The following is a 13,252-nucleotide window of genomic DNA, read 5'->3' on the forward strand; positions in this document are numbered from 1 at the left end:
CCTCGGCAGCTTCTCCTTACCTTCGGCAAATTCAAACTGCAATAGAAACGTATGTATGGAATGGGATCAGGCCGAGAATTAAGCGGAGTACCATCTATCTTCCTAGAGAGAGGGGAGGATTGGGAGTACCATTGCTGAGAGAGTATCAGAGAGCTATCTTCTTACAGCGGATAGTAGAGTGGCGCGGAAACTCCTCTAACAGACATTGGATTCAGATGGACAATGATATTCTTAACAGCAGAAACGTGGGCGCGCTGGCATGGGTATCGCAGGGGAACCGGCCGAGGGCTGTTTCCACGTATCCTATGATCGCTGACACATTTGCTATCTGGGACAAAATCGTATCTGGAGACTCCCCTGTGTCGACGAGAACTTCCCCGAACATACCAGTCAGAGACAATCCAGACCTTGGTATGGAAATTAAACCTTATTCGCAGGGTACTAATCATACCCTAGCCGAGGCTGCAATCTCGAATTTCCTATATGATGGACAGCTCAAACCGCAGAATGACCTACTTGAGTGGGATCCTGAAATGTTTAGGTCCTGGTACCGACGCGCTCAAATAGCGCATTACTTGAATTCTCACAGAGAACGCAATGCACTCACCAGACAAAGAACGCAATTTGAAAAGCTATGTGTAATGACTCAGACTCCAATCCATCTAATCTCGCAGCTATACAAAATCCTACTAGCTGGAGATGGTCTGAAACTTCCGTCATATGCAATAGCCTGGCAGACGGAACTAAAGACAGAAATATCGGCTGAAGACTGGTCCAAGATCTTCACGAGAGCTAAGAAAGCCTCTCTTTCAGCGAAAGTGCAGGAAATGCATTACAAGCTCCTGAGCCGCTGGTATCTAACTCCTTCCAGGCTTCGCAAGATCTACCCTGAGGTGGGGGGGGATCGCTGGAGGGGGTGTGGGGAGGAGGGAACAATTCTCCACATCTGGTGGGAGTGCCCGCACATAATATTGTACTGGGAGGAGGTGCTGGGAACAATGAGCAAACTTCTGAAGATTATAATTCCCCCAAACCCCAGTTACTTGCTATCTCATGGGTTCCCCAAGATAGTTGTAGAGGACAAATACTTCCTTTTCCTACTAATGTTAAATTGCGCGAAGGCGCTTATCCCTGCTCATTGGAAAAGCTTGCGGACCCCAACCCTACAGGAGTGGAGGCTCAGGGTGGGGGACTCACTCGGACTGGAGAGATATCACTTTCTAAAAACTGGGAGGATAGCCACACATGAAATGATGGTCCTGACCTGGGAGGGTAGGGGAATATAACTCAGACTATTAGGACTCAACAGACCTGGCGCGTGCTACCCAATATACCCTTGCCCCCTACGCCATCTCTATCATATTTCTCCCTTCACCTCTTGACTCTTCCCCTGGGCCCTTCCGGCCATCTCCCCCATTATCCCTATAACCCCACTCTCCCCTCCCCCCCCCCTTTTTTTTTTCTTTTTCTCCTTATGCCTCTATTACTCCTTTACCCCTCCCCTCTTCCATCTTCTCTCTCACTCCTTATACACTTTTGTGTGAATACGTAAGGCACCATGATACGCTCAGCTATGTGTAGATGAAAAACTGAGCCTCATAGTTGATAGTTAGTATGCCTGATGTATAAATTATACACTATAAATGACACGATTACTTTAAGCTTATAAATCCTTGTTACATATACTTAGAACATCTCTGCTCTTTACAGCAAGCACCTTGTTTTTTAAACAGTTACTGCTTTATTCATAATGATGGTCAAGACCACACAGCGCATCTCACACTGATCCTTTGTCTCGATTTGGGACTTAACATTGATCCTGATGCACTGGCCCACAATATGGCTCTTGATACAATGTTAAATGTAATGTTTATCCATGTGTGTAAAGCAATGTTACAGAATTTATTGTACAAATTGTCTTGCCACAAATAAAGCTTGTTGTTTTAATAAAAAAATAAAAAAAGCTTTAACCAAGATGCCAAGGAAATGGCAGAAGCCTTCTGACCTTTCTTAGAACCAGAAAAGAAAACAAATAGACTTGAAGTCTTCCTGAAATCTTTAGTAGCTTCAACATAATATTTCAAAGCTCTTACCACATCCAAAGAATGCAAGGATTTTTCCAAAGAATTCTTAGGATTAGGACACAAAGAAGGGACAAAAAATGATCTATTAATGTTGTTAGAATTCACAACCTTAGGTAAGAATTTAAATGAAGTCCGCAAAACTGCCTTAATCTGATGGAAAATCAGAAAAGAAGATTCACAAGAAAGAGCAGAAAATTCAGAACCTCTTCTAGCAGAAGAGATGGCCAAAAGGAACAACACTTTCCAAGAAAGTAGTTTAATGTCCAATGCATAGGCTCCAAAGGAGGAGCCTGTAAGGCCTTCAAAACCAAATTAAGACTCTAAGGAGGAGAGATTGATTTAATGACAGGCTTGATACGGACCAAAGCCTGTACAAAACAGTGAATATCAGGAAGCTTAGCAATCTTTCTGTGAAATAAAACAGAAAGAGCAGAGATTTGTCCCTTTAAGGAACTTGCAGACAAACCTTTATCCAAACCATCCTGAAGAAACTGTAAAATTCTAGGAATCCTAAAAGAATGTCAGGAGAATTTATGAGAAGAACACCATGAAATATAAGTCTTCCAAACTCGATAATAAATCTTTCTAGAAACAGATTTACGCACATGTAGCATAGTATTAATCACTGAGTCAGAGAAACCTTTATGACTAAGCACTAGGCGTTCAATTTCCATACCTTCAAATTTAATGATTTGAGATACTGATGGAAAAACGGACCTTGAGATAGAAGGTCTAGCCTTAATGGAAGTGGCCAAGGTTGGCAGCTGAACATCCGAGCAAGATCCGCATACCAAAACCTGTGAGGCCATGCTGGAGCTACCAGCAACACAAACAATTGTTCCATGATGATTTTGGAAATCATTTTTGGAAGAAGAACTAGAGGCGGGAAGATAAGCAGGTTGGTAACACCAAGTAACTGCTAACCCATACACTGCTTCCGCCTGAGGATCCCTGGACCTGGACAGGTACCTGAGAAGTTTCTTGTTTAGATGGGAAGCCATCAGATCTATTTCTGGAAGACCCCACATCTGAACAATCTGAGAAAACACATCTGGATGGAGCGACAACTCCCCTGGATGTAAAGTCTGAGGGCTGAGATAATCCACTTACCAATTTTCTATACCTGGGATATGAACCGCAGAAATTAGACAGGAGCTGGATCCCGCCCAAGCAAGTATCCAAGATACTTCTTTCATGGCTTGGGGACTGTGAGTCCCACCCTGATGATTGACATATGCCACAGTTGTGATATTGTCTGTCTGAAAACAAATGAATGGTTCGCTTTTCAACAGAGGCCACACCTGAAGAGCCCTGAAGATAGCACAGAGTTCTAAAATATTTATTGGTAACCTTGTCTCTTGAGGTTTCCAAATCCCTTGTGCTGTCAGAGATCCCCAGACAGCTCCCCAACCTGAAAGACTTCAATCTGTTGTGATCACAGGCCAGGTCTATGAACAAAAGAGGCCCCTTGAACTATACGATGGTGATCTAACCACCAAGTCAGAGAGAGTCGAAAATTGGGATTTAAGGATATAATTTGTGATATCTTTGTATAATCCCTGCACCATTGATTCAGCATACAAAGCTGGAGAGGTTTCATATGAAAATGAGCAAAGGGGATCGCGTTCGATGCTGCAGTCATGAGACCTAAAACTTCCATGCACATAGCCACTGAAGGGAATGACTGAGACTGAAGGTTCCAACAAGCTGAAACCAATTTTAATTGTCTCTTGTCTGTTAGAGACAGAGTCATGGGCACTGAATCTATCTGGAAACCTAAAAAGGTGACCCTTGTCTGAGGAATCAAAGAACTTTTTTAGTAAATTGATCCTCCAACCATGTCTTTGAAGAAACAACACTAGTTGATTCATGTGATATTCTGCAGAATGTAAAGACTAAGCTAGTACCAAGATATCATCCAAATAAGGAAATACTGCAATACACCATTCTCTGATTACAGAGATTAGGGCACCGAAAACCTTTGAAAAGATTCTTGGAGCTGTCGCTAGGCCAAACAGAAGAGCAACAAATTGGTAATGCTTGTCTAGAAAAGAGAATCTCAGAAACTAGTAATGATCTGGATGAATCGGAATATGAAGATATGCATCCTGTAAGTCTATTGTGGACATATAACGCCCTTGCTGAATAAAAGGCAGAATAGTCCTTATACTCACCATTTTGAAAGTTGGCACACTTACATAACAATTCAAAATTTTCAGATCCAGAACTGGCCTGATATAATTTTCTTTCTTTGGGACAATGAATAGATTTGAATAAAACCCCAGACCCTGAAACGGTACTGGTATGATTACCCCTGAAAGCTCCAGGTCTGAAACACACTTCAGAAAAGCTTGAGCCTTTACTGGATTTACTGGGATGTGTGAGAGAAAAAACCTTCTCACAGGAGGTCTTACTCTGAATCCTATTTGATACCCTTGAGAGACAATACTCTGAATCCAATGATTTTGGACAGAATCTGCCCAAATGTTTTGAGAGATAGTAATCTAGACTTAGATACCATGTCAGCATTCCAATATTTAAGCCACAAAGCTCTTCTAGCTAAAATAGCTAAAGACATAGATTTAACATCAATTTTGATGATATCAAAAATGGCATCACAAATAAAATGATTAGCATGTTGAAGCAACTGAACAATGCTAGACAAATCGGAATCCGTTTCCTGTTGCGCTAAACTTTCCAACCAAAAAGTTGATGCAGTTGCAACAACAGTCATAGAAATGGCAGACCTGAGGAGATGACCAGAATATAAATAAGCTTTCCTTAGATAAGATTCAAGTTTCCTATCTAAAGGGTCTTTAAAGGAAGTACTATCTTCCATAGGAATAGCAGTACATTTAGCAAGAGTAGAAATAGCCCCATCAACTTTGGGGATCTTTTCCCAAAACTCCAATCTAACTGCTGGCAAAGGATACAATTTTTTTAAACCTTAAAGAAAGAATAAAAGAAGTACCAGGCCTATTCCATTCCTTAGAAATCATATCAGAAATAGCATCAGGAACTGGAAAAACCTCTGGAGTAACCAGAGGAGGTTTATAAACAGAATTTAAACATTTACTAGTTTTAATATCAAGAGGACTAGTTTCCTCAATATCCAATGTAATCAACACTTCTTTTAACAAGGAACGAATATACTCCATTTTAAATAAATAAGTAGATTTGTCAGTGTCAATATATGAGGAAGGATCTTCTGAATCGGATAGATCCTCGTCAGATGAGGATAATTCAGTATGTTGTCGGTCATTAGAAATGTCATCAACTTTATGAGAAGTTTTAAAAGACCTTTTACGTTTATTAGAAGGCGGAATGGCAGATAAAGACTTCTGAATCGCATCAGCAATAAAATCTTTTATATTCACAGGTATATCTTGTACATTAGATGTTGAAGGAACAACAGGCATATTACTATTATTGATCGACACATTCTCTGCATGTAAAAGCTTATCATGACAACTATTACATACCACAGCTGGAGATATAATCTCCATAAATTTATAACAAATGCACTTAGCTTTGGTAGAATTGTTATCAGGCAGCAGGGTTCCAACAGTGGTTTCTGAAACAGGGTCAGATTGAGACATCTTGAAAGTGTAAGAGAAAAAACAACATATAAAGCAAAATTATCAATTTCCTTATATGGCAGTTTCAGGAATGGGAAAAAAATGCAAACAGCATAACCCTCTAACATAGTAAAAGGCAAGAGTCACATAGGAATGGGGTTTTAAATAATGAAATTATTTGGCGGCAAGAATGACGCACAACGTAACTGAATTTTTTTTGCCACTAACAACATCCGGAAATGACACACTTACGTCATTGATGACGCAACCTTGAGCAAGGAACTCGGCATCAACTAAGACGCCGGAAATTACGAATTTGCGTCATCGGACGTAACTTTGCACCAAAAAAATTCTCACGCCAAGAATGATGCAATAAACTTCGGCATTTTGCGCCCTCGTGAGCAATTTAAAGAGAAAACAGTCAATAGAAAAAAGACTATACCCAAGGTAAGAAAAAATATTTTCCTAAATATGCTTTTCCCAAATATGAAACTGACAGTCTGCAAAAAAGGAAATATACATAAACCTGACTCATGGCAAATATAAGTACAATACATATATTTAGAACTTTATATTAATACATAAAGTGCCAAACCATAGCTGAGAGTGTCTTAAGTAATGAAAACATACTTACCAAAAGACACCCATCCACATATAGCAGATAGCCAAACCAGTACTGAAACAGTTATCAGTAGAGGTAATGGAATATGAGAGTATATCGTCGATCTGAATAAGGGAGGTAGGAGATGAATCTCTATGACCGTTAACAGAGAACCTATGAAATAGATCTCCCGTGAGGAAAACCATTGCATTCAATAGGTGGTACTCCCTTCACAACCCTCTGACATTCGCTGTACTCTGATTGGAATCGAGCTTCAAAATGCTGAGAAGCGCATATCAACGTAGAATCTAAGCACAAACTTACTTCACCACCTCCATAGGAGGCAAAGTTTGTAAAACTGAATTGTGGGTGTGGTGAGGGGTGTATTTATAGGCATTTTGAGGTTTGGGAAACTTTGCCCCTCCTGGTAGGATTGTATAGCCCATATGTCACTAGCTCATGGACTCTTGCCAATTAGATGAAAGAAATAAAAAAAACTACCATTACAAAAAATTACAAATGAAATTATCCAAAATAATAAAAGTTATTCCTATTCTAATTCCCCGTTTAAAAAAAAAAAAAAAAAAAACTAGACGTGCAATGTTAAGAATTTGGTTTTGTTTTCATAATTTAGTTTCGGCAAATTAGTTTAGTTAAGTTAAAAAAAAAATAGTTTTGGCAAATTAGTTAAGTTAAGCTAAATAGTTTTTTTCGGGTCCGTTCTTTATTTCAGATCCATTCTTTATTCATATTCATTATTCTATTTTAAACTTCAGAATAGAATAATGCATATGAAAAAACGAAAGGATTTGAAAAAACAATTTAACTTCAGATATCTAATTTGCCGCTTATTCCCGAAACAAAATTATCTAAAACCACGGTCACCCACATCACTGACACTAAATAAAGCTATTAACCCCTAAACCGGCATACCTCCACACCGCCAACACTAACTAAACCTATTAACCTATAAACCACCGTACCCCCACATCACCAACACTAACAAAACATATTAACCCCTAAACCAGCGTACCCCAAGATCGCTAACACTAACTAAACCTATTAACCTCTAAAGCGCCGTTCCCCGTTATCGCAAACACTAAATAAAACACAAAATAAAGCTATTAACCCCTAAACCATCGTACCCCACATCGCCAACACTAACTAAACCTATTAACCTCTAAAACGCTGTACCCCCACTTTGCCAACACTAACTAAACATATTAACCGCTTAACCTCTAAACTGCTGCCCCCCACATCGCAACTAGCTAAATTAAACTATATTAACCCCTAAACCTAACACCCCCTAACTTTAACATAATTAAAATAGACCTAAATTAAAGTTACAATTATTAACTAACTACCTATTTAAAAATAAATACAAACTTACCTGTGAAATAAAAATAAAACCTAAGCTTAAACTAATAAAACCTAACATTACTAAAAATTAAAAAAACCTAACATTACTAAAAATAAAAAAAACTAACATTACAAAAAAATTAAAACATATAAAACACTAAAATCACAAAAAATAAAAAAACTACCATTACAAAAAATAACAAACAAAATTATCCAAAATAATACAATTATTCCTATTCAAAAGGACCTTTTGAAGGGCATTGCCCTAAAGTTAACAGCTCTTTTGCAAAAAATAAAAACAAACTTCCCCTAATATTATAACCCCCCCAAACCCACTAAATAAAAATAAATAAAACTAATCTACCCATTGCCCCAAAAAGGGCATTTGTATGGGCATTCAACTCTTTTAAAGCCCATTAAAAAAAAAAAAAAAAAACACCAAAAAAAATTTAAATTCCCATTATAAAAAATTATAGGCTAGATTACGAGTCTTACGTTATGAGCTATGCGGTGCTAACTAGCAGTTTTCTCTCACCGCTCACTTACATACAGCGCTGGTATTACAGGTTTTTACAAACCCGACGTTAAAAGATAAAAAGTGGGTGGGAGTTGACCGGAAGGGGAGGAGCTAGCAGCAACTAGGACGCTAGCACAGTGCTCTGATGTGAAGGGCAAGATCGAACATCCCCCACCTACGTTTTTCCTTGGCCGGTGAGACATTACTTGGCCTGGATGGTTCACAGCAGATGCCGGTACCATAACTGCAGATTGACTCAGGAGCAGAGTCGTGACGCCGAACGGCGTTCCTGCATGAAAGCAGCCTACCTAAAGATAAGCAAGCTACCTTGTGGAAATACCTGACCGAATGCCTAGAAGGGGAGTGGAGACAAGTCTGCAGTAGCTGAGGCGGCGATCACGGAGGTGTCCGGGATTGGCGGCCCTTTCATCTTACCGCGACTGGCAATTCCCCCTCTAGGACCTACAGCTGGGAAAGTTTGGTGCCCTGACACAGGAAGTGTGTCACGCAGGAAGTGTGTATTCGTTAACCGGAACCGCTGGTAAGAACAGTGCGAACCGTTGGTGTGTCGATACCGGAGGATACCGGAGTAGATCTAGTTGCTGGGGCAAGGTCTTTACTGCCCGGTCTGGTAAGACTGTTTGTCTATCTCCATATAAGACCATACTAAATAACAGCCAAATACTCTGTTATCTTGGGGCATAGCGAGCTGGAGGGGGTGTAATCGCCTCAAAAGTGGAGGAAAAGCAGGTTCTCCCCTATTTTCAATTATAACCTCTCTCGGCTCCTATATTTAAACTATCCATGGACTGGGAGGAAAACAAAGGCCTATTGCTGTCCTTGCTATAGAGGGCTTGTCTGCCCGCGCTCTATAGAGGAGTTTTGGGACATTTCTACATAAAGACATGCCAAAGAGACATTGCCTTTTATTAAAAACTGGCAACATTTAAATATTAAAGTGTTTTACCTAATCTAACATAGTAACATAGTAACATAGTAGATAAGGTTGAAAAAAGACTGAAGTCCATCGAGTTCAACCTATACAAATCTAAAATCTGAAGGATTAAACAGGCTTTAAAGGGAAACAAAATAACTTTTTTCCCTACTTGAATAACCCCCAATCCTGATTGTTATAGCAATAACCAATTTGTAAAGGGAAGGTCCGAGCATAACCCTGACCTAGTACAAATCTGTGGGGAAAAGGTTTCTGAGAATAACAGTACTTTGAGGAGCTTAATGTTGTATATAATACAGGAGAATTTGATCTGTGTAGTAGGTAAAGATAAACTAAACCTACAGAGCTGGTAAAAATACTGGTCAGGAATATACAGGCTCAGTATTTAATAAGGGGCTACAATATCTATACACAGAATAATTGTTATGGAAAGCTTTTAGATATCTAATAATTTTGCAATCTCTCTCCCTGTTTATCCTACCCAATCTGACACCTTTAATTTTAAAGGTTTGAGGCGGAGTTCCTCTTTAAAAGAAGGAGAGGGGTAAAAAAAAATATAGTTTAAATAAAAAAGAGAAAAAACTATTTTTCCTATTTCTCTTCTCCTGGGCTCCCTTCCTTTCTATTGAGCTCCTTATAAAAGGTCTATTAGGTATTTTTTGACTAAACTGTGAAGTCTTGGTAGGTGGGAGAGGGGAATTGGCTATAGGTATATAAGCAGGGGTAAAGGAAAAGGGAAGGAGCAGGCAAAGAAGAAAAATCTTTAGTCCATAAGACCTCACTTTAAACTTATATTCATTTTGTAAAGTGGTTAAGGTTAGTGATGTCGCGAATAGTTCGCTGGCGAATAGATCCCAGCGAACATAGCATGTTCGTGTTCGCTACGGTGGGCGAACATATGCAATGTTCGATCTGCCCCCTTTTCGTCATCATTGAGTAATACTTTGACCCTGTACCTCACAGTCAGCAGGCACATTCCAGCCAATCAGCAGCAGACCCTCCCTCCCAGACCCTCCTACCTCCTGGACAGCATCCATTTTAGATTCATTCGGAAGCTGCATTCTTAGGGAGAGGAGGGACAGTGTAGCTGCTGCTGATTAATAGGGAAATCGATAGCTAGGCTAGTGTATTCAGTGTCCACTACAGTCCTGAAGGACTCATCCGATCTCTGCTGTAAGGACAGCACCCCAAAAAGCCCTTTTTAGGGCTGCTTTTTTTTTTTCCTGTGTAATCTAATTGCAGTTGCCTGCCTGCCACTTGCCCAGTGCCACCACTCATATCTGGTGTAACAGTAGTGTAGATTTAAAAAAACAACACTTTTTTTGACTGTGTTAAATAATAGCAGTCAGTTTCCTTCACATGTGTGCGTTTCAATGCCTGCCTGCCAGGGCACAGTGTCACCCCAGTGCAACTCATATCTGGTGTAACAGTAGTGTAGATTTAAAAAAAAAAACACTTTTTTAACTGTGTTAAATAATAGCAGTCAGTTTCCTTCACACGTGTGCGTTTCAGTGCCTGCCAGGGCACAGTGTCACTCCAGTGCAACTCATATCTGGTGTAACAGTAGTGTAAATTTAAAAAAAAACACTTTTTTGACTGTGTTAAATAATAGCAGTTTCCTTCACACGTGTGCGTTTCAGTGCCTGCCTGCCAAGGCACAGTGTCACCCCAGTGCAACTCATATCTGGTGTAACTGTAGTGTAGATTTAAAAAAAAAAACACTTTTTTGACTGTGTTAAATAATAGCAGTCAGTTTCCTTCACACGTGTGCGTTTCAGTGCCTGCCTACCAAGGCACAGTGTCACCCCAGTGCAACTCATATCTGGTGTAACAGTAGTATAGATTAAAAAAAAACACTTTTTTTGACTGTGTTAAATAATAGCAGTCAGTTTCCTTCACACGTGTGCGTTTCAGTGCCTGCCTGCCAGGGCACAGTGTCACCCCAGTGCAACTCATATCTGGTGTAACAGTAGTGTAGATTTAAAAAAACAACACTTTTTTGACTGTGTTAAATAATAGCAGTCAGTTTCCTTCACACGTGTGCGTTTCAGTGCCTGCCTGCCAGGGCACAGTGTCACCCCAGTGCAACTCATATCTGGTGTAACAGTAGTTTAAATATAAAAAACCAACACTTTTTTGACTGTGTTAAATAATAGCAGTCAGTTTCCTTCACACGTGTGCGTTTCAGTGCCTGCCTGCCAGAGCACAGTGTCACCCCAGTGCAACTCATATCTGGTGTAACAGTAGTTTAAATATAAAAAAAAAAACACTTTTTTGACTGTGTTAAATAATAGCAGTCAGTTTCTTTCACACGTGTGCGTTTCAGTGCCTGCCTGCTAGGGCACAGTGTTACCCCAGTGCAACTCATATCTGGTGTAACAGTAGTTTAAATATAAAAAAACAACACTTTTTTGACTGTGTTAAATAATAGCAGTCAGTTTCCTTCACACGTGTGCGTTTCAGTGCCTGCCTGCCAGGGCACAGTGTCACCCCAGTGCAACTCATATCTGGTGTAACAGTAGTGAATATTTAAAAAAACAACACTTTTTTGAATGTGTTAAATAATAGCAGTCAGTTTCCTTCACACGTGTGCGTTTCAGTGCCTGCCTGCCAGGGCACAGTGTCACCCCAGTGCAACTCATATCTGGTGTAACAGTAGTGTAGATTTAAAAAACAACACTTTTTTGACTGTGTTAAATAATAGCAGTCAGTTTCCTTCACACGTGTTCGTTTCAGTGCCTGCCTGCCAGGGCACAGTGTCACCCCAGTGCAACTCATATCTGGTGTAACAGTAGTTTAAATATAAAAAAAACACTTTTTTGACTGTGTTAAATAATAGCAGTCAGTTTCCTTCACACGTGTGCGTTTCAGTGCCTGCCTGACCGGACACAGTGTCACCCCAGTGCAACTCATATCTGGTGTAACAGTAGTTTAACCCCTTAATGACCGCAGCACTTTTCCATTTTCTGTCCGTTTGGGACCAAGGCTATTTTTACATTTTTGCGGTGTTTGTGTTTAGCTGTAATTTTCTTCTTACTCATTTACTGTACCCACACATATTATATACAGTTTTTCTCGCCATTAAATGGACTTTCTAAAGATACCATTATTTTTATTATATCTTATAATTTACTATAAAAAAATTATAAAATATGAGGAAAAATTGAAAAAAAACACTTTTTCTAACTTTGACCCCCAAAATCTGTTACACATCTACAACCACCAAAAAACACCCATGCTAAATAGTTTCTAAATTTTGTCCTGAGTTTAGAAATACCCAATGTTTACATCTTCTTTGCTTTTCTTGTAAGTTATAGGGCCATAAATACAAGTAGCACTTTGCTATTTCCAAACCATTTTTTTTTTCAAAATTAGCGCTAGTTACATTGGGACACTGATATCTTTTAGGAATCTCTGAATATTCATTGACATGTATATATTTTTTTTTAGTAGACAACCCAAAGTATTGATCTAGGCCCATTTTGGTATTTTCATGCCACCATTTCACCGCCAAATGCGATCAAATTAAAAAAAACTTAAAATTTTTCACAATTTTAGGTTTCTCACTGAAATCATTTACAAACAGCTTGTGCAGTTATGGCACAAATGGTTGTAAATGCTTCTCTGGGATCCCCTTTGTTCAGAAACAGCAGACATATATGGCTTTGGCGTTGCTTTTTGGTATTTAGAAGGCCGCTAAATGCCGCTGCGCATCACACGTGTATTATGGCTAGCAGTGAAGGGGTTAATTAGGTAGCTTGTAGGGAGCTTGCAGGGTTAATATTAGATTTAGTGTAGAGCTCAGCCTCCCACCTGAAACATCAGACCCCCTGATCCCTCCCAAACAGATCTCTTCCCTCCCCCACCCCACAATTGTCCCCGCCATCTTAAGTACTGGCAGAAAGTCTGCCAGTACTAAAATAAAAGCTATATATTTTTTTTTAATGATTTTTTTAAGCATATTTACATATGCTGCTGTGTACTATCCACCCTTAGCCCCCAACCTCACTGACCCCCCCCCCCCCAAACAGCTCTATCCCCTCCCACTCTAACTTAATGGGCGCCATCTTGGGTACTGGCAGCTGTCTGCCAGTACCCAGTTTAGAAGAAAAAATTGTTTTTTTTTTAAATTTGTTTAAAGTTTCTGTAGTGTAGCTT

Source organism: Bombina bombina, chromosome 4, assembly GCF_027579735.1.
Source record: "Bombina bombina isolate aBomBom1 chromosome 4, aBomBom1.pri, whole genome shotgun sequence".
Taxonomy (NCBI): domain Eukaryota; kingdom Metazoa; phylum Chordata; class Amphibia; order Anura; family Bombinatoridae; genus Bombina; species Bombina bombina.